At 47.2% G+C, this 22969-nt stretch overlaps 1 protein-coding gene across 6 annotated transcripts in view; it reads right to left on the reverse strand.

Moving 5' to 3' along the window:
• The window catches only part of LRRC3B (leucine rich repeat containing 3B), a 96475-nt gene that overhangs the window by 65455 nt on the left and 8051 nt on the right, over positions 1-22969 (reverse strand). Inside the window, exon 1 of one of the 6 annotated variants that reach the window (XM_061134448.1) lies at positions 19997-20107. The exons of the other annotated variants lie outside the window; for them this stretch is intronic. The gene's annotated coding sequence lies outside the window, so the exon portion shown is untranslated. Of the gene's footprint in view, positions 1-19996; positions 20108-22969 lie in introns of those variants that run through there. 6 annotated transcript variants of the gene reach the window in all.

The following is a 22969-nucleotide window of genomic DNA, read 5'->3' on the forward strand; positions in this document are numbered from 1 at the left end:
CGGTGAATGTATTCAAAGGGTATGACCGTCCAGTTGTAAGAGGAAAATATCTTGGGGAGGTTATGTGCAGCTGGTGACGATAGTTAATACTGTATTGTCTATTTAAAAGTCATTAAGAGAGTAGATCTTAAAAGTTCTCAAAAAAATTTTTTAACTGTGTGGTGAATGGGTTAACTAATCTTACTGAGATAATCATTTTATAATATGTACATATATTGAATCATTACATTGTACACCTTAAACTTACACAGTGTTATAGGTCAGATATAGCTTTATATCTCTATAAAGCTAGGGAAATTTTTGCTTAAAAAAAAAACTGGGTGTTGCAACTGTTCATTCTTCAAGTCATTCAAATTAAAAATTAAAAAGAATATAATGAATATATTTTTGCATCAAGCTTCAAAATCCTTGTGCTATATACTTCTTTTTTGGTAGGCGGGTGCCTTTACATGAGAGATTCTCTTTTGAGTTTGACAAAGAAACACGTCCTAGGAAGAGGGCAGGACCCGGTTTTCTGGAGAGGGGAGAGAAACAGATTCAACGTGCAATTTCCTTTTCTGACTCAGTTTGCCAAAATCTTTACATTTCAATACAGAGGGAGACCATTGATTCTGAGAGCCACAGGTTAAGTCATTTTTCCCCCCCGAATTCAAGATTTATTTTCATTTTCCTAAACTGGATATTTATTTCCCCAGAAACCTGAGCCCTTGTTCATTTCCTGGGAAAACAGCGTGGGGAGGGGAAAGGGCACAGGACCCTTGCATGCTGTGTCCACAGCAAGGGGGCCGCAAGGTAGGGCTCTGGCCGTCTGAAATCTGGCCAAGCAGCCTCTCTCGGGATGATCGTCACACTTCCAAGAAAAAAAAAAAAAACCCACACACACACCTTTCTAGCCATGAACCAGAGATTGTGATTCTTGAAAGCCCCTCTTCTCCCTCCGCAGTCTAAATCCAGCTCTTTCAAAGTCAGCATACTACATCTTGATGGAAGCCTGAAAAGGTTATCAGTAATAAAGGCTGAAAATTTTCCACAAAGGTAGGTAGATGGGGAAAAAAAGAAAAAATGCTTACACTGAACCGAGGGGTTCGTGCCCAGAGATTCTTGGTCAGCACCACCCTTGAGGACCACCACACGGTCGTCCTGAAGGAGCGCAGGGGACCAGGGCTGCACTCGCCTCCGAGCTGACCCCTCTGTGTCTGTCTCCACCCCCCAGACCAGGGGCAGGACGCCCATTTCTTGAAGCGAACTGTGGCGTGGAAGCTGTGCTGGCCACGATCGAAATGGCACAGGCTCTGTGTGGTCCCCTGCGCTCCGGCTACACCTGGGAACAGGCCTGCTGACGACCAATTTCCAAGCCAGAGGATTTTTTCTTCTTGCTTCAAATTCCTCCGAGTTTCATTGGAAACAAGTGCTAATGAGATGTATCGGGGGTTAAGGCTGGTGTCAGAACTGCCGGGATCTTTACAGAAAGTGCTGCGAGAACGCGAAGAGGGTGCCTTGGTTTGGGCGCTTCCCACCGGGGAAGGAGTGCTCCCCACCGGGGACGGGGTGCTCCCATGGGAGGGAAGACTGACCGACACGTTATTTGCATGGAGTTTTACAGCTTCTAAAGCCCTCTCAGAAATCCCTTACCCGGGCTTCCTCAGTGGCTCAGTGGTTAAGAATCTGCCTGACAATGCAGGAGACACGGGTTTGATCCCTGGTCTGGGAAGATCCCACGTGCCATGGAGCAACTAAGCCCCTGTGCGCCACAACCACTGGGGCTGCAGCTCTAGAGCCCAGGAACCCCAAGTACTGAAGCCCACGCTCTAGAGCCTGTTCTCTGCAACAAGAGACGCCACCGCATGGAGAACTAGAGAGTAGCCCCCCGCTTGCTGCAACTGGGGAAAAACCCCCAGAGCAACAAAGACACAGTACAGCCAAAAATAAATCCATAAATACAAATTTCAAGGAAGGAAACCTCATACCATCTGATCTGCAGACCGGTTCTGCAAGGCTCTTCCATCTCTAGCGGAGTCCCCCATAACTTCTGTGCAATTAATATTTAGCGAGCCACCTGTACACAACCAGGCACTGGGCAATCAAGGGAGTCAAGGCTGCTGTTCCCACCAGGTTCAGGGCATCAAAACCAGCAAAGGAAGCGTCAAGATGACTCAGGAGAGGGAGAGAAGACGTGAAGAAAGCCCATCAGGGTACCACGTTGCAGCGTCCAGGGATGGGAGCTGCTCGGAGTGGTGATGCTTGAGCTCAGAGCCGATCATGAGGAGGAGCCAGCGGGGACCCGAGGGAGGGACATGGGGCCGCAGCAAGTGCAGGCTAGGCAGCTTTGAAGCAGGGACCCGCCGGGCGGCGTCTTCTGCAAACAGGACTAAAGCCAGCGGACTAACCGGGCTGAGCAGGAGGATGGTGAGAGGTGGGCTGGAGCGTGAGCCGCCATGCGTAAGGAAGCCAGACGCGGGAGGGGAGGAGACCAGCGCCTGTGTCTGTTGGGCGTTCACTCTGAGCCAGGCCTTGAGCCAAGTTCACGGTTGTGAGTGGGGAGGCTGTGCCCCGGCCCAGGGCTCCAGACCATGCCATCCTGCCCAGCCCACACTCGGCCATCTGGAAGGCCAGTTTCAGCTCACCCAGGTGGAAACAGGGCACATACAGGAACATGGATATTTTTCTACCTGCTGGCCTATCCCTGGAGTGATTTCACACGGAGGACATCATTTGGGCCTGGATTTTAAACATCGGCATTTCTCTAACACTAAGGAATATCGTCTTCACTTCCTGTCCTTGGTGGCCTCTGGGCTGGAGAATCAGCTGACTGGTTCTATGCTCTGGGATAAATTCAAGCACTGCAGATAGAATATAATTATCAGATGAAACTGAAAAGATGACTGAAAAAAAAAAAAAAAGAAAACAGATTTAATGCCTCCATGAAATGAAACCGAATAGATCCTGCTCGGTGCTACAAGGAGAATATGATATCAATTCTGTCCCCCACCCTCCTTTACGCAAGTTTGAATAATCTCCCTGTCACTGCTTTTACATGAACTCAAATTGCTTTAGAAACCTGTCACAGTGAATTAGCAAAAGCAGATAGTAATTCAGAGGGGTGCCAGTGTGCCGTTACTGAACATTGCTGGTTGGAAGGCTTCCTGCAGCATTATTCGGGGACAATAACTCACTTTGATCACCGAGTGTCAGTGTGAGCAAATGATGGGCTTTCTGTGGTTTTTAGATTTAACTTTCTTAAAAGTCCATCATAAAGATGAAAGGTGCACAGAGAACATCTGCCTTCATCCACACAAGAACGAGGACCCGGGCACACCCGGTGTTGGTCCCACCCTGCAGTCACTGGGCGCAGATGAACCGGGAGGCAGACCCCATGCAGCACAGCAGACATGCAGGTTTCAGAAGATCCTTGACCTTGACATCAGGGGCAAACTCGAAGGCTGGGAGAATGAGGAATCGAGGAATCCATCACGGAGACGTGTAAAATGGAATATTCTTCCCAGTGATCTTAGCGATGGGTCACCTCAGAGAAGCCTTCAGGGCACCACCATCCTGTCTCACAAGCCTCCTCACTCTCTGTCATGTGTCCTTGTGATTTTCTTTTTCTCCCCCAGACTTAGCAATTTTTAAAAATTACTCAGTTCCTCTCATTCCTTATCTGGATACTTCTGTTTCCCCACCGAGAGCACAACCTCCACGAGGAGCAGGATTCCACAGTCTTCCATGAGCCCCTAGGAATGATGCCCAGAGCATGCAGGCCCTCAGTGAATGTTTACTGAAGGACTTTTGAATTCACAAAATTCTTATTATACCAGAGGCTATTCTGTATTAACAGCGCTGTTTGATCAGCTGTCATAGCAAAGCCTGTGCAAACTGGAATCTGGGCTGTCATCATGAACCATCCTTGGCTCTGCTGACCAGAGACTGACTATGACTAATGGTTACTTGGAGGAAGGAATCTTAGCCGTGGAGCAGCTGCAGTTTTCTGCACAATGTAAGTCCACTCCTTACTGAAACTGTGTATAGGACCCCGTGTCCCTGTCTTTTCAAGTAAAAAGCTGACTCAAGAGTTAATGATTGGGAAGTGCAAACAGGTAGAAACCAAGAATACTTGTTGGGCTAGGGAACTGGCTACAGTTTGGACTGTAAATGTACCACATGGCAGATGGGAAATTCACCACTCCCAGTTCCCTGAAAGATACAGAAAAAGGTCTAACACAGGTCCCTAAGTTGTTTTTACAGGAAGCAGATTCCCTCCAGATGAAAACTGCTGACCACAAGAACGTAGACCCTAGACTCGGTTGAAACCAGAAGGTGGATGATGCTTGAAACTTCACCTTAAAGCCAACTAGTCTGAGAACCATGCTTGAGCTGGCGGCCCACCCTGCAGCCCCTCTCTCACACTGCCTTTAAAACCCCTTCCCTGAGAGTCATCAGGGGAATTCAGGGCTTCTGAGTGTGAGCTGCCCAATCTCCTTGTGAGTGCCCTGCAATAAAGGCTGCACTTTCCTTCACCACAACCCAATGCAATAGACCAGCTTTACTGTGTCGGGGGGAGTGCATGCACGTCTGGTTTGGTAACATTAATAAGACTGAGACAATGTTATCCAAATTCTCAACACTTACTGTGTGATCTGCTTTGTGAAAGACGTAGCTTATCACTGAGATTTCCCTACTTCACAAAGTCTAACAGTGTCTCCAACTTTGTATTTCGAAAAATATTTAAGTCTAAATCTACCAAGGAGGACAAGAATTGCTACCCTGGGCATTCTGGATGAACTGACAATTTTCTGTTACGTTTGCTTTCCCTCTCCTTGTACGTGAGTGTGTATGTGTGAAGGTATGCATGTGTGTTTATGCATGGGCAAGTATGTGTACATGTCAATGTCTATGTGCATATGTATCTGTGTGCATACAGGCATATGTGTGCACATGTCTATGTGCATGTATGTGCATATGTGTGTTTTTGTGTTTCTGTGTCCATGTGTATATCTGGGCATGTATGTGTACAGATCTACATCTATGTGTGCTGCATGTGTTTTTTACGTGTATGTATCTGTGTGTGTGTGTATGGGCATTATGTGTGCAAGTGAGTATATGTGAATGTATGTATATTTTGGCTTGAGCTGTTTGGGAGTTAATTATTAATGTACTTCATCCCTCAATACTTTAGCATGAATCTCCTAAGACCAAGAATAGTCCCCTATATGATGATCATCGCACTCAGGAGATTTAAAATTGATAACTCTATTATTGTCTAGTAAGCAATTGGCTTTCAAATTTCCCCGAGTGTCCTAACGTTCTCTATAACGTCTCATTTTTGATTCAGGGTCCAACCAAGAATCACACGTTATATTTAGTTGTCATACCTCTTTAGTCTCCCTACTCTAGAATGGCTACCCAGCCATGCTTTTTTTTGGGGGGGGTGTGTTTTTTGGGGGGAGCTGGTGTTTTAGCATGTTTTCCCACCTGCCATGTACAAGACATTTTTGTACACTACAGGGCCAGTTGTTTTATAAAACTTCCTTTCATTTTAAGTTGCCTGATTTTTCTCTTCTAGTTAAATCCAGGTTAAAGTCTAATGTTTTAAGTACCTAACATGACCAGTATAAAGTAGATATAAAAACTCAGGTACCCAGAGGAAATCCCTGGCTGTTCAGTGGTTAGGACTCCACGCTCTTACTACCGAGTGCTTGGGTTCAACCCTCGGTCAGGAAACTAAGATCTGACAGGATTCGTAGGATGGCCAAAAAAAAAAAAAAAAAGAGGTTCCAAAAGGAATTTTTAGGCTGAAATACCAAACCTATGATGAATAACACTTCCAACATAAGTATCAGAGTCAAGGATCCCCTGATAAGACTGTCTCCTTGTCTGAATTTGTTAAAAGGCTCATTAAGACAATTTAGTGTTCCCCACATATTAGTCACTCTCATCGTATCATCAAGAATTTTGCTACTAATACATCCAGTTTTACCTGTACTAGCATTTATTCCATCTCTTAAAAAATCCAGTCTATTTATTTAAACTCTTTCTTATCCTAAAAAATGATACCGATATAAATAGTTTTGCCATTCTTGTTCTATTTTTCTATACTATCGAAGTATACATAAATACCAAAAATTTTAAAAAAAATGTGCACGTCTAAAACACATCTACAACTTCCATTGTAGAAATGCTGACCGTTGGGGAAATACTGACCAGAGTGGGGTCAAACAGCTCTGCATGCACTCGTGGGCATGCGTGGACACAGCACAAAAAGCTCTTTCAAGTACCAAGGAAATAAGACGCCAAGGTTGCCAGGCCAAGCCGGGGGTCCCATTCAAACACAACAAGACCTGCCACTGCTGAGACACAGCTGCCGTCCCTGGACACCGGGTGGACTGCCCCTTCATTCATTTCCCAGCCCCTCGGTGGGCAAGGCTGAAACCGGGGCTGGGACACCGCTGCGCGCGCAAACGCTGACACTGATGGAGCCGCTGTGTCCTCCAGGAGATGACTCTTCGTGGCCTGTAAAATACCTGGACTGGATCACAAGACTTTTGCCGTTTCACCCTCTACCTTTCCCAGACAAGCAGACGGAGACCCAGACGTGCTTGGTGGGCTGTCCAGGGCCACACTGGGGGTTGCTGGTGAATCAGAACCTTCATCCACAACCTCAGATGCCTGGGTCAGTTCATTCCACCCGTCTGGAATTCCCATGCTAAGCCTACATAGCTCTTTACATGTAAAACTACCTACACACACCATATACACACATAAAACCACATCTATATGCATGTATACAACACACATATACACATGCACACATGCATACTCACATTATGTAGAACCATGTCCCTGCTTCCTGCATGCCTTCTGAACACTCTTTCACCACAAATGTGTCCCAGAGAGAAGGGCATTCTCCAAACCTCCCCTCCTCCCCACTGTGTTTGCTACTCACCAAACAACCATCTCTCCCTGTAACCCTGTTTCCCTGAAACACACAACCAACCTGGAACACTTTCAGGATCTCTGCCCGTCTAATATTCCTGCCAGTGTATAAGTATACTATTAATATTTGTTGTTTACTCGTTAAGTCATGTCCGACTCTTATGACCCCATGGACCGTAGCCCGCCAGGCTCCTCTGTCCATGGGATTTTCCAGGCAAGAATACTGGAGTGGGTTGCCATTTCCTCTCAGGGGGATCTTCCCGAGCCAGGGCTCAAAACCACATCTGCTGCATAGGTAGGGGGATTCTTTACCACTGAGCCCCAGGGAAGCCCCGATCAGACTACAGAAGGCAGCTTTAGACCTGCAGACAACAGGGCTGGGTCTGCCTCTTTCTGTCTCCCCTCATCTATGACCCTGTGAACTAGCGGCCTGGCTGGCTCAGGGCTGGGTACCAGCGGCTGGTGGATCTCCACTGATCCAGGACACCCTCAGGGCCTCTCCCCTCCTTCATCCCCACGTCAGCTGGTTCATTCTGTGGCATCTGTCTCCTTAGCCTCTCTCCCCACCTCCCCTCTTCTCACCCCCGCTGATACCCCTTGAGGCAGGCCCTCACTTCCCTACACACTGTTACAAGGTCTCCCTCGTAGGATCGGGTCACACCGCCGCTCACCAGTGACTGATGGCCCGTGGGGCCCCAGGACCCTTCCCAGGGGTGAAAGGGGATGAGAGTCTCCACACCACTGCAGACATCACCGGGCTGGAGATACGATGGAGACTGTTTCCATAATGCCACAGACGGGACACTACAGACATGATCCATCTTTTCTCCTCTTCATCTGTCACAAGTGGATTGTGGGCTTTTCCCGAGGCTCTCTGCCACGGGCTCTCACAGCAGTGAGCCAGGAGCAGGTGCGGGAATCAGATATTCACATGGTGTGCAGAAACCTACAATGACACCACTTTCCTCGCTGAATTTTTGTTTTGCAAAATAAATTATTTCTAATAAAAAATTGTTTTTACGCTAATATATCATGTGCTTATTGTTGTCAGTTTTAATGCATTGGAAACCACTTCTAAAATTTCTCGGTTTTAATTTCTAATTTACAGTATTCAGTAAATACGGACAACATAATCCATGTAAACAAAACCTCTTTGAGATCCTCCTTCAGGGTTGAGAGTCCAAAAGGTTTCTGATGCCAGAAAGTTTGCCAACCACTACCTGAGCTGTTTTCTTAAAGAACATTTGTTTATCATGCTACTCCTGCAACATATAAGCCGTTGCTACCCAGAGGTAAAGTCCTTACGAATTTAGCAGGGCCTTGAAAACTAAGATCATAGTTTCAGTCCCATCACTTCATGGCAAATAGATGGGGAAACAATGGAAACAGTGACAGACTTTATTTTCTTGGGGTCCGAAATCACTGCAGATGGTGACTAAGGCCTGAAATTAACAGACACTTGCTCCTTGGAAGAAAAGCTATGACCAACATAGACAGTATCTTAAAAAGCAGAGACATTACTTTGCCAACAAAGGCCCGTCTAGTCAAAGCTATGGTTTTTCCAGTAGTCATGTATGGGTGTGACAGTTGAACTCTAAAGAAAGCTGAGCACCAAAGAATTGATGCTTTTGAACTATGGTGTTGGAGAAGACTCTTGAGAGTCCCTTGGACTGCAAGGAGATCCAATCAGTCCATCCTAAAGGAGATCAGTCCTGGGTGTTCATTGGAAGGACTGATGCTGAAGCTGAACTCCAATACTTTGGCCACCTGATGCGAAGAAGGGACTCATCTGAAAAGACCCTAATGCTGGGAAAGATTGAAGGCTGGAGGAGAAGGGGACAACAGTGAATGAGATGGTTGGATGGCATCACCGACTCGATGGACATGGGTTTGGGTGGACTCCGGGAGTTGGTGATGGACAGGGAGGCCTGGCATGCTGTGGTTCATGGGGTCGCAAAGAGGCGGACACAGCTGGGTGACTGAACTGCCTGAGGCTGGTCATCACACCCACTGCCCACTCCCTTCCTCCATGGAGCCACCCCCACCCAGGTGTCCTAAGCCAGCTGCAGTGGTTTTGTGTTGGGTTGACTTTGCTTCATTTTCCCATGTTTTCCAGAGTTCCTTAGCCTGGGAGATGCAAGTGAAGACTGGCCACAGCAGAAATCCATGTGAACCCTGGCAGCAGAAGTGGAGCCACGGCATCAGACTGGACGGCCCCGTGGCCGCTCCCAGGCGGTGGCTCCCCTGGTGCCGAGCGTGGAGGTGGCTCACAGTTCTGAGTGTGTGTGTTCAACTCCTCCAGCTTCTCCCATGGGCAGGGGCTCCAGTTCATTCTCCCAGGCTTCGGTGGCCCTTGCTTCCCTCACCTCACGGTTCCCTCTCCGAGCCCTGCTGACCTAGAGCAACTTCGGGCCCGTCACCAGGAGATACTGTACTTTCTGGAGCTCTCGCCGGCTTCCTCCCTGGGCCCTGCACAGCGGTTTTTCTCTGCTCCCTTCCTGTGCCCTTGTGGACATCTGCATCCTGAGCTTCTCCCAGGACCCCATAAGGTCTGATTCCTACAATGAATCCATGAGGCCGCGTCATTTGTGATGGTCCTGCTCCCCTTCCCACTTTCTAATTCATACCAAGTCTTCAGGGTGCCCCCCTGCTCTGATGGAAACCCCCCAGCGGTAACCTTCCTCAGTTAACTCTGAGTCTGAGCCAGGCTGGGACCTGGGACCTGGGACCCTTTGCTGCAGTGCTTGCACCTGGACAAACGTCTCCTCCAGCAACAAAATACAAAGGAACCATCAGGGACTGAAACAACCGCCTGCATGAGCAGCTGGGGCAAATTATGGACAACAAGATACACAGAGACTAAGAACCCAAGCGCCACTCGTGAAGAGCTGGGGACAGGAGCGAAAGCCGGGTACTGCGCATTGCCCCCTGCACTCAACACCACCCGAAGGATGGTCAAACCACCTAAGTCACCCCTCCAGCCTGACCCTTGGACCCACCCCTGCTCTCACCCTGTATAAGGAACCGGCTCACCCTCGTCAGGGAGTGAGCAAATGAACCTGTTACTTGTTTTCACTCCCCTCCATGCAGCAGGGACCCCCATAAAGCCTTGTCTGAATTTCTTGTCTGGCCGCTGATCAATTTTTACCGATTGAGGAGGCCAAGAACCCTGGTTGGTAACAGGTCTCTGAAGCCCTTTGGAAGCCATCCTCATCAGCCCAGGTGCAGATGTATGACTCTTTTCTCCCTGGTGTCCTCCTAGCGTCCAGCACATTTATGTAGCGCTCCACCTGCAATTCTCTGAGACCTCAGTTTTCCATAGATCTGTCTCTCCCCTCCTTGTCTGCAAGCTCTTTACAGTCAGACAGGATCTCACGGTCTGTATTTTTCTTTCCTCAGTCCTTGGAACAAACGCATATTCATGAAAAATAACCCTAACACAGGGGAGGTGGAATAAAAATGGCATATGTGTTTCTAAAGGTCAGACATGAGGGGGAAGGCTGAATGAGAAAAGCTGGAATTGAAGAATTCCATATTTCTAAGCAGGAGGGTCTGTATAAGCTTTCATAGGCATAAGGATGACTTAGGGAGCTTGTTCAAAATGCAGATTCTGAGTGCCACACTTTCAAATATTCTGATTTAGCTGGTTTGGAGCAGGGCCTACAACTCTTCAGTTTAAGGAGACACAGAGGCTCCTGAGGAAGAGGGTCCTCAGAATACACCTATGAACCACCAGCAAAAAGAATACAGTGGGGGGAAGGATGCTAAGGTCGGCAGTTCTTAGACGAAGCTGTTCTGAATCACTTGGCGGGCAAAGGTAGGGAGAGCGAGGAAGACTTGATAAAAATGCAACGTCCTGGGCTCCGCCCAATTTCTCAGAATCAGAATCAGAAGTACCTCGACAGACATGGGCATCGGGGCGTAGAGTCAGGAACTAGACTCTGTCTTGAGACCCTGGGGCCGAGGTGTGAGCTTCCTGGCCCCCGCCCCACCCCTGAACCTTCCTCCCAGGAAGCAGAGGGTACAGGCACCAGTTGCCCCGGGTGTAGGTGACCAGTAGTCTCCCTTAGTTACAAGAGAGATCCTGGAAAAAAGATCAGGAGCCTTTGGAAAAATACTGAATTAAGAAAAAGACGAAAAGAACGGATTCACGGAAAGAACAAGGAATTGGAAGGACAGGCCTCTCTCTGTAATTTTCCCACTGAGATTTCCCAGTGGGCTCTGTGTCTAGGGACCCCTCTCCAACGGTGCCCCATATAATCTGGACCTACACCATCTAGTATAGTAACCAGCTTCCAGCACTTGAAATGGCAAGACCGAGAAGCTAAAGGCTGAATTTTAATTGTGATTTATCTAAAACTCAAAAACTAATACTCATTCAGTTACTGGAAGATGTTTAGGTATATTTGAAAGAACTTGGATATGCAAATCTGATTTTCAACAGTACATTTTATGAAATGTAAATATAGGTCAAGTAATTCTGATGAAAATTCAGTGTCCAAAATGCAATGGGCTGCGGGGTATAAAATACACATGAAATTTCAAAGACTCGGGGTGAAAAACATTTAATAAATTTTAAATTGGTTCTATACTTAAATGATAATTTGCAGATATTGGGTTAAGTAAAATATATTGTTAAAACTAATTTCATCTTTCTCTCTTTACACATGGAGTGTAGCTACTGAAAAGCTGAAATTAAGTAAGTAGCTAGCATTATGTTCCTACTGGACACTTCAGTGCAGTCAAGATTGTGTAAACCGTGACCCCGAATGTTGTCACTGAATATTTTTAAACCATCTTGGAATGTTACTCTATAGAGAGAAATGCATGCATGAAGCTGTCATTCCAGAGGACCACAGACTGACTCCAAAGATGCTCCCATTTTGGAAGCTCAATCTTTTCTGGATCTCACCCCTACCCCATCTCCACCTGTGATGGAGCAGCCTTCAGGGTAGCTGACAAGTCCCTTCTGAAAAGAAGCCTTGGGATTTTCAACTCCCGGTCTGGTGTCTACACGCCTTGAGCACCCTCTACCTCCAGCAGCATTCCTTTCAAATGACTTTGGCTTATTTCAAACCAGCCCAAACCGTTCAAGAACTAGCATTGATAAGAATATTCAAAATTTTATACTACTAGCTCTCAAAGAAGACCCAACACTGTTTTAAATAAAATCAATGGCATCTCTCTCCAAAGGGACCAGTTACGAAGCCAACCGCTCCTTAGGTTAAATTCTGGCATGTTTGTTAAATAAACTGCCAAACAGAAAATGACATTCTTTTAAAAATTCCTTCTACTAGGTCTCATCCATCCGAAAACTCCTTTGTTTGTTATCAGGTGTTTACTCACACCTTGAGACAGGGGTATTTCACTCAGGGTCCATCCACTGCTCCTCAGTATTACAGCCGTGGCTAGAATAAAAGGGATCCACAATCATGGGAGGTCTTTTCTGATTTCTTTTTTTTTCTCCAATGATTTCCAGCTGAAATTTAGCATGTCCTTCAGATTTCAGGGCTTCCCTAATAGCTCACCTGGTAAATAATCTGCCTGCAATGTGGGAGACCGGGGTTCTATCCCTGGGTTGGTAAGATCCCTAGGGAAGGGAAAGGCAACCCACTCCAGTATTCTGGCCTGGAGAATTCCATGGACTGTACAGTCCACGGGTCATGAAAAGTCGGACACAACTGAGTGACTTTCACTTCACTTCATTTCAAATTTCAAGGCAAGCAACAAACTACATTACTATTATCAGGACCTATGATTTCAGCAATAAAAAATCACAATTTTTTTCTCATAACAACACAATTATTTCAGAAATCCTGAAATATCATTTACGCACATCATAACATTATGGTAGTTAATTCTTCCTGACTATAGCACCTCATGGGCTTCCCAGGTGGCTCTAGTGGTAAAGAACCCACTTGCCAGTGAAGGAGACTTAAGAGATGTGGGTTAGATCCCTGGGTCGGAAAGATGCCCTGGAGAAGAGTATGATAACACACTCCAGTTTTCTCGCCTGGAGAATGCCATGGACAGAGGAGCCTGGCGGGCAACACTCTACAGGGCTACAAAGAGTCGGACGCAACTGAAGTAACTCAGCATGCACACATGCATGGCACCTCATTACACAGAGGCAACTCTTGGTCAATTTCTAATTTGGTCATTGTGGGCAAAGCGCATTCTCCACCTGGCGATCCAGACATGGAACATGCTTTATAGTCTCACCTGTCTACACTTGCTTGTCCTTCATGGATACATGGGAAGAAATCAGCTATTTAAATTATTTGTTAGAGTTTTGCAAAAACGAGAATTTGTCACTCTTTATAAGTTAGCATTGTTTTTCGAAATATGATAGGTGAGTCAGCCACAAGTCTTTACCAGCCAAATTCAAACACATCTGATGGTTAAGCTAACTATTAAAGTGTGTTATTTAAAGTAACTTTTAAAATATGGTGACAGATTGGGCAGTGAAACAGGCCATGTATAAGGTTGCACGTGCTGTGAAAATCAGGGTTTCTGTATTTTTTTTGTTCCTTGTAATTCTACATACCTTCTACATTTTAACTTTTTTTTTTACATTTTATTTAAACAAATAAAAATATTCATTTTAACATGAATAGTTATTAATCAATTTTATTTAAACAAAATAAAATGTAAAAAAAAATAGTAAGTGATACATAGATTTCACTAGACTGCCAAAATAACACACAGCAGGATAAAAAGTTAAAAACCCCTTACCCAAGCCTTACAGGACTCCGAATACCCATGTGCTTTTAACTGAGGGCACCTGCTTCTAGTAGAATCCACGGTGTTACCTAGCGCCAATCAGGGTCACCCGCACACTGCCTTCTCCGCCCGCAAATGAGTCGCAGGAAGTCTCTCTGTATTCCTGCCTCTATTCTTGCCAGCGCACAGCAAAGGGAGAGAAAGGAACGCGGCTGTTTACAGAAGTGCTGGTGCAGCTTCACCCGAGAAAGCCCTGGAAGCTGATGAGGACCGAGAGATTTTGGAGCCTGCGGAGCAAACAGTAACTTCCTAGTAATTCAGTAAAATGCCATTAATTTTTCTTAGAAACCAGCTGGCTCTTCCACCCTCAATATGAAAAGTGAATTAAAATTTTACCTGTTATTTCTGAAGCTACTTCCCTTCAGCGGTTGAGTACAACATGAATGTATATTTAGAAACAGTACAGCACCTTCCAATTAAAAAGAAAGTTAAGTGGGGCTTCCACGGTAAAACCAGGCTGGGCAGAAGACAGTGATGCATGTTGGAAGCCCACATTTCTCAGCGCTGTTGTCCCAACATTTAGAAACACCCCTGGCTTAAAAACAATGTTGTTGCTTTTAGAAATTTTATTCCTTTTTTTTTTTTTTTAAAAAAAGCACCAAAACCAAGATTCAGCCCACAATGTAACATTGTCAATACATATTCTTCATTACACAACTGACACACCAACTGTTACCTAAGCATGTCAGACTCTTCAAATCCCACACCCACATATTGTGAACTCATCTGCACCCAGATATGAATAAAGATGAAGAGCATCTTGAGGAAATAGCATCTCCATTCTCAAATGGCAAAAGCCATGGAGCAAAGTCCTCCTAGCGTCTGAGGGAATCTCTTGGAGGAACAAGAAAGACCCCGAGAGCCACCATGTTGTCAGAAAAAATTCACATCCTTCTATGACAACCTGCCCACTGGGTAGTTAAAGTGAAAAAGGACCTTGGAAGTCCTTTCCAATTTTGAGGTCCTAAGATTCTCCTATAAAGAAATGATTTTTCTTTGTTACTTGACTAAACTAAAGGTAATGATATTTTGGTAGGTCAGCAGCTTAACTCAGCATTTTCTTATGGAGAATCGGTCCAGGAGACCTTATATGGGGTGAACGAGGAAAAAACTCAGACTACTCACAGCTTCTTCTCTACAAGAATTATTTTTCCTTCATCTCCAAAACCATCTCCAATACTCAAATGAACTGTTTTCCAAATGTTTGTTTATCAGCTGAATGTTTCCCACTTCATTCATTAGTGTTCATTCTCTCATTCGACAAGAAGTTACTGAGTGCCTACTAAGTGCCCAGCTGACAGTGAGCATCAGATATCATGCTATGAAAAAGGCACATCTTTTCCCAGAGATGTTACACGAGGTGGCTAGGTACCAGGCTAATCTATAGTAAGTGCCTGTATTAGTCATCTCAGGCTGCCATAACAGAATACCATAGCCTGGGTGCAGCAGGAATTTTGTTTCTCCCAGTTTTAGCGACTACAAGTCCAAGGTCAGGTGCCAGCATGGGCAGTGTCTGGTGAGGGCCCTCTCCTTGGGTCACAGAAGACCCTGTTCTTCCTGTATCCTCGCGTGGCCCTTCCTGGGTGTGTGTCCGTGGAAAGAGAGGAAGGAAACTCTCACTGTCTGGCCCCATCCTCCTGACCTCTCACAACCTTAATCACCGCCTGGAGGTCCCATCTCCAAACAACATCACATTAGGGGTTGTGGCTCCAACACCTCCTTCACAGTAAATATGCTATTTGACCTGTAATGGTAATTTCTATAGACCTAAGTGTATGCCAGCAAATTTGGAAAACTCAGCAGTGGCCACAGGACTGGAAAAGGTCAGTTTTCATTCCAATCCCTAAGAAAGGCAATGCCAAAGAATGCTCAAACTACCACACAATTGCACTCATCTCACACGCTAGTAAAGTAATGCTCAAAATTCTCCAAGCCAGGCTTCAGCAATATGTGAACTGTGAACTTCCAGGTATTCAAGCTGGTTTTAGAAAAGGCAGAGGAACCAGAGATCAAATTGCCAACATCCACTGGATCATCGAAAAAGCAAGAGAGTTCCAGAAAAACATCTATTTCTGCTTTATTGACTATGCCAAAGCCCTTGACTGTGTGGATCAAAATAAACTGTGGAAAATTCTGAAAGAGATGGGAATACCAAACCACCTGACCTGCCTCTTGAGAAACCTGTATGCAGGTCAGGAAGCAACAGTTAGAAGTGGACATGGAACAACAGACTGGTTCCAAATAGGAAAAGGAGTACATCAAGGCTGTATATTGTCACCCTGCTTATTTAACTTATATGCAGAGTACATCATGAGAAATACTGGGCTGAGAAGCACAAGCTGGAATTAAGATTGTTGGGAGAAATATCAATAACCTCAGATATGCAGATGACACCACCCTTATGGCAGAAAGTGAAGAGGAACTAAAAAGCCTCTTGAGGAAAGTGAAAGAGGAGAGTGAAAAAGTTGGCTTAAAGCTCAACATTCAGAAAACTAAGATCATGGCATAGGGTCCCATCACTTCAAGGCAAATAGATAGGGAGACAGCGGAAACAGTGTCAGACTTTATTTTGTTGGGCTCCAAAATCACTGCAGATGTGACTGAAGCCATGAAATTAAAAGATGCTTACTCCTTGGAAGGAAAGTTATAACCAACCTAGATAGCATATTAAAAAGCAGAGACATTACTTTGCCAAGAAAGGTCTGTCTGGTCAAGGCTATGGTTTTTCCAGTGGTCATGTATGGATGTGAGAGTTGGACTGTGAAGAAAGCTGAGCACCAAAAAATTGATGCTTTTGAACTGTGGTGTTGGAGAAGACTCTTGAGAGTCCCTTGGACTGCAAAGAGATCCAACCAGTCCATCCTAAAGGAGATCGGTCCTAGGTGTTCATTGGAAGGACTGATGCTGAAGCTGAAACTCCAATACTTTGGCCACCTCATGGGAAGAGCTGACTCATTGGAAAAGACCCTGATGCTGGGAGGGATTGGGGTCAGGAGGAGAAGGGGACGACAGAGGATGAGATGGCTGGATGGCATCACCAACTCGATGGACATGAGTTTGAGTAAACTCCAGGAGTTGGTGATGGACAGGGAGGACTGGCGTGCTGCAATTCATGGGGTCACAAAGAGTTGGAGACGACTGAGTGACTGTACTGAAGTGTTTCATAGGGCTTCCCAGGTGGTGCTAGTGGTAAACAACCTGCTTGCCAATGCAGGAGATGTAAGAGATGCAGGTGTGACCCCTGGGTGAGGAAGATACCCTGGAGGAAGAAATGACAACCCACTCCAATATTCCTGCCTGGAAAATCCCATGGACAGAGGAGCCTGGCAGGCTGCAGTCCATGGGGTCACAGAGAGTCAGACACACTGAAACGACTTAGCATGCAAGTGTTTCACATCCACCTCAAAAGAGTAAGCCCTTGGCTTCTCTGCAGTTTGGCTCCCGCAGAGGTTGGTGAGGAAACCTCTCACTGACGGGGGTGAGAGCCACAGTAGCATCAGACACCTCAGTCCTGAGGGCCCAGGTGGCTTAGATCTTGGAGCAGACTGAGGCAGACCAAGGCTCGGGTCAGCTCCTGGAGCAGAGGCGGCAGTGTTCTGCAGTGGGGCCAGAATCTAGCTCTGATGCGATTTTCAAAGACAGCTGTTCTGACTTCAAGGCCCACCTGCAACTAGAAGCGTCTCCTGATCACGTTCAATTAGGAAATACCAAAAAATGAACACAGATAACACAAAATCAGAGTAACAACAGGATTCAAGGCATTATAATCAGCCTGAAAAGAAAGTGTTAGTCGCTCAGTCGTGTCCGACTCTTTGCAACCCCACGGACTGTAGCCCTCCAGGCTCCTCTGTCCATGGAATTCTCCAGGCAAGAATACTGGAGTGGGCTGCCATTCCCTTCTCCAGGGGATTTTCCTGACCCAGGAATCAAACCTGGGGCTTCTGCATTGCGGGCAGATTCTTTACCATCTGGGACCACCAGGGAAGCCAGTTGTCACAAAGCTGCAATGACAGAGAACGTTTCGCCAGGCGTGATGAAGTAGGCTGGGGGCCTGTCCACCTCTCTACTGTACTGAAGCCAGCATCCACCAAGCTCCCTCAGCTAGAAATAATTCTACTCTCCTCTTAAGGTATGATCATTTCCATAAAAGCCTATGTGATCAAAGCCAACCTGGAATGGAAAGGACTCAAAAGAGGGGAAACTGCACAAATCTAAGTGCAGATCCTGACATGACCCCAACTAACACCTCACAGGGCTGACTGTACCTCGAAGGAACAGTCACCACACACGGCGTGGAGGCAGCTTGCCCCCTCTTCCCCACAATCTCGAATCCAAGCAAAAGCAATGAATAGCTCTCAGCTGGATCTGTGACATCCAGCCTTTCAAAATGGCATGTCAAGCTCCTTGCAATGTTTTTAACAGAATGAAGGAGAAAAAACACTCCTACATTTCTCTTCCCCCATCGATCGTTAAAATTAAAAAGGCAGGTGAGGATACCCAGGAAGCTCTGGATGAATGAGATGAGACCAGGCTTGGGCTGCTCTGGGCGCAGGGCTCTGCCCATAGCACGCTGGGCCCTGGGCACAATTCTAACCCGTGTCTGGTACTTTGCAAGGGCTTTTATCTCCGTAGTCCAAAAGGTTCCTCACTGCAAGGCCGGTAGGACAAGAAACAGCAGAGCCACGTGGCAGAAAACTAGAGCTCCGAGACCTTGAGGGAATCTCACCTGTAGCCACACAGCGTGTTAGCCACTCAGTCGTGTCAGACTCCTTGCGACCCCATGGACTGTAGCCCTCCAGGGTCCTCTGTCCCTGGAACTTTCCAGACGTGAAAACTGGAGTGAATCGCCATTCCCTTCTCCAGGGGATGTTCCCGACCCAGGGATCGAACCCGGGTCTCCTGCATTGATGGCAGTCTCTTTATCATCTGAGCCACCAGGGATGAGAGTGTCAGAACCACATTCAAAACTGGGTCCAGTGTTCAACTGCAACCTTGTGGGGACACAGTTTGGGGGTCTGGAGTCCCCGTCTCTTACAGGAGATTGGATACAACCTCTGGATATGCTTTGCTTTGTTTATTTTGCTTATTTTTTAAATTGAATTAGTTCTACCATTAAACATCAGGAGCTTTTGCATGTGAATCCAGATGTCTATTTTTTTTTTTTTTTTGAAAATCCAAAGCTTAGACCTGTGCTGCTGCGGGCAACAGGAAGGCAGGGTGAAGAGGAGACCGCGGGGCCCTTCGCCCACAACCCAGATGTGATCAAAGCCCCACTCCCTCCACCGGCTCACACTCGGCCGCACAACGCCTTCACACTCCGTGCTGTTCTTCTCTTCAATGCCTCTGGTCATGGGACCCTCCTTCTCCTGAGAGGCTGCCACCTGTCTTGCCAGTTACACGGGCTTTTATCACCAGTCTTTTTTGGATTCGCTTCAAATGCCCCTGGCTCCATAAAGTCCATTCTGACATGCCTGGAAGAGCTAACCAGGCTTTGTTTAAGTCTCTTCGACATTCTCTTGTGCTTGTTTTATTGGACCATACATGTGCTATTCAGTCCTGGGTACAGAGTAAGCAATCCCCAATGTGGTGCTCAATCCTAAAATCAAAGACTTACCATGCATCGGAGACTATTCGAAGTGCCTTATGCATACTAACTCACGTCAGCCTCACAACGACCGGTTATCATACCCATTTGATGTAGAGAAAATTGAGGCATGTTAAATGTTAAAAGCTAGGACAGCCTCCCAGATTCCCTGATCCAACTGTTAAGTGGCAGAAGAGGCATCGGAATGGGGTCTGGCGACCTCTGGATGAGAAGGCGGATTGGATGGACACTTAGACAGAAGGAAGGGAGGGAGAGAAGAAGGGAAAGCAAGTGAGAAGGAAAGAGAGACAGATGAGCTGTTGGGAGCTGGTAACAGCAGATGGAGGCGGTTTTGTGGCAGGAACTGCAATCTTGGGTGGGGGGCGGGCAGGGGCTCTGGTGTGGACTAGTCATTTTTAATAGCAGACTCTCCGGGAAGACTGCTCTGCTTTAGAACGTCAGTCAGTTTCTGGGGTGTAGATGGCCCACCACAGCTGATGTCAAGCTACCGTATGACCCCACCCAGTGCAGAGTTTGAGAGGTGTGAAGACTTGTCCATACTAACTAGTACGAGCACGCCAGCTTTAATGCCTCGGGATGCAGATGCACCAAGGAAAATGCCAGCTGAAGACACAGGCAGGTGAGGAAAGACCTACTGAAGCATCATAAAGATCCACTTCCAGAGGTGACCAGGAGTACCTGAGCCGTTTTCAGCAGGGAGGGACACGACTCCACGGTTATGAAGGGTTAGACACAGATGCGCACTCAGTCCACACTTCAGGAGCTCCTCCTCTGTCTCTCCTGAGCGATGACTCCTGTTTCGGGGAAAGTTATCAACCGTCCCACTCCTTCCCGACTCCATCCCTGTGCCTGCCGGCATCCTCTCCTCCATCCCCTCACTCGAGTCGCAGCCCCTCGGGGTGGTGGGGAGTCTCCACCTGTCGACGTTGGATCTGTGCTGCCCAAGGAAGGCGGTGCAAAGCAGTGAGCCGGAACCATCTTACAGAGGGAGCCCCGTCTCAGGAGTATAAACGAAACAACGCCACCGCAGACCACAGCGCTGGAAGGGGCTTTGGAAACCAGCTGGCTTCCAAACACCCTGTCACCGAGGAAGGAGAGCAGAAGGCAATCGTCTTAGCCAGCCCAAAGACCCCGAGCTGGTAAGGTCCAAAGCTGGACTGAGAACCAGGCTGTCCGGCTCCTGGTCGAATACTCTACACGCACATAAAGACTATGTTTCTGAGATGCTGTGTACCCCCTGCAGAGCCAAAGGCTTTCTTAGAAGAGTCTTTATTTTTTCTACCGAGCTGGTTCCACTTCACCAGCTGGAACAGACAGACACAAGGCAATCTCCAGAAGCAGGATCCTGCTGTCATTTCCCCCAGCACAGGACAACACGAGCCATCTGCTCAGGGAACACGCTGTGACCTCGGTCCACCTCCCTCACTCGAGGTCTTATGATCCAGTCTAAGAACTCTCCAGGTCCTGGCCTCTTCCCATGGGGCCTCCCTCCATCTGCCTGCACTGAGGCCATTTCCTGGTAAGTAGGATGGGCAGGGACAGGAAGTAAAACTTGCAAAACCATTGTGGCAGCTCTGCTTTGGAAAAAAAAAAAAAGATTGTTGCAGAAGGTGAAACTTCCAGCTGAAATGCACCGTAGTCTAATAATTCAGCCTCGCTTCAGGTGAAATTGGCCGAGGCGTCAGGACAGCTGGCCAAGGCAGCAATCGGGAACTGGAATGCGGGCCAGCGTCCACCCCGCCAGGACCCAGAGGCTGCAGCTATTCCAAGGAAGCCCATTGTCCAGTCCTTACAGAGGCTTCCTCTGGCCTGGCTGTGACCTGCCATGTGGCTTCTTTCAGCTAGACTCGTTCTCCACTTCCCAACGCCCATCAGTGGCCACCACCATGACCCCTGGGAACAGGGCAGATAATGACAATCCCTTGGGCCAGAGAAGTGAAAACTGATCTGGGGAGAGAGACCCCTGGGGAGATGATAGCAGCTGAAAGAAAGAAAAGAAAGAAAGTGAAGTCGCTCAGCCGTGTCCGGTTCTTTGTGACCCCATGGACTGTAGTCCTCCAGGCTCCTCCGTTCATGTGATTTTCCAGGCAAGAACACTGGAGTGGGTTACCATTTCCTTCTCCAGGGGATCTTCCCGACCCAGGGATTGAACCCGGGTCTCCCGCATTGCAGGCACGTGCTTTACCATCTGAGCCACCAGGGAAGTGGTGGATAGCAGAGGAGGGACCTTATGTTACCATTTGTCCAGGCCCATCCCAATTCACACCCACTTTGTACAGCAACAACTAGGCCCCCTTTCCTTCTCAAAAGTACCCCGATCATCTGTGGTCACCCTAGCCACAGTCCTCTCCAAGGCGTCTATCAACAGAATTCCAGGAATCCATGAACTTGAATGTGACAATAGTCACGAATGTGCTTCCCGACAATGAGCTACAATTTAGCGTCTCATTCTATTATAAACGCAGGCCACGAACTTCAGACGGAGTACGCGTACCAGTGACGCTGTCACCCAAACACACAAATGGGATGCTTTCCTATCGTGGTTCAGGCCTGCAGTTACCCAAGGCGGCATCACACTCATCCAATTATTGGTCTACATCCGATCTTGTTACACTGACGCTAGTAGGTCACAGTGGTTTATGTAGCATGTAAAATGCTCTCAATAAGATTTGTGTTATAATCTTACATGCTGCAAGGAGTACATTGAAACACATCGTTCTAGGGTCCCTAAACTTGTCAGACCACCAAAAGGTACCATGGCATAAATAAGATTAAGAGGCTTTGGCCTGGTGTTGCAGAAGCCACCTTCGCCAAGGACAGAGGACGTGGGAAAGAAATCCTGCCCTCTGGGTGAGGTCTCAGCCTGCCCCTGAGTTGATCCCGACCTTGAGGAATTATGCAGGGGCACTGACAGTGCGTGCACCTCTTCTCCAGGCCTCTATCATTCCCATTAGCTTTCTTCATCTTATTTTTATGCCTTTCTTTATCCTTCGGGTTTGGCTTAAACCAAGTGTCTGTTCGTCTTCCTCTGCTGATCGCTGGGCCCTCTTCCTTTGGGTGGTCCATTTCCCCTGATGCTTGCCTCCTCCCACCCCCTTTTTCTCCTACTCCCGCCTCCACTGCTTCTCTGGGACCTCTCTCCTGGGCCTCCTGACCCGGCGGGCTCTCATCCATCCTTTTTTCATAGGTTTTGTAGCAAGGGCTTCGCGCACCAAGGGTCTGCATACTATCTTTCATTGGAGCAGGATATTCATTATGTTGATAGGAAGTGTTTTTGAGAAGCAACTAAAAAAACAGACTGCCCACCCAAATAAATGACTCCGAAACACTCCACGGCAGGAGATGCTATAATTCTGACAACCCAAGCTTAAATGTAATCTGTAGAAAGGATGGCAAGCATTCCTGCTTGATAATCCCTCATGACCAGATGTCTAGGGAAGGTCAGCTAGCTGGGGCCAGGATTCCTCGCCGAGCATCACTTCCCAGTGTAGCCAAGGAAAGGATCCTGCTTAGTCACTGCTGCCAGGTGAGCCCTCTGTATGCAGGCCTCCACAAGCACTGCTTGTCTAGATCAGAATCGAGGGCAGCCTCGAGGAGAAGTCAGTGGGACTTAAGGACCTCTGTGCTTTAGCTGTGGACAAAGCAGACTGT

This window comes from Dama dama, chromosome 32, assembly GCF_033118175.1.
Source record: "Dama dama isolate Ldn47 chromosome 32, ASM3311817v1, whole genome shotgun sequence".
In the NCBI taxonomy this organism is placed as follows: Eukaryota; Metazoa; Chordata; class Mammalia; order Artiodactyla; family Cervidae; genus Dama; species Dama dama.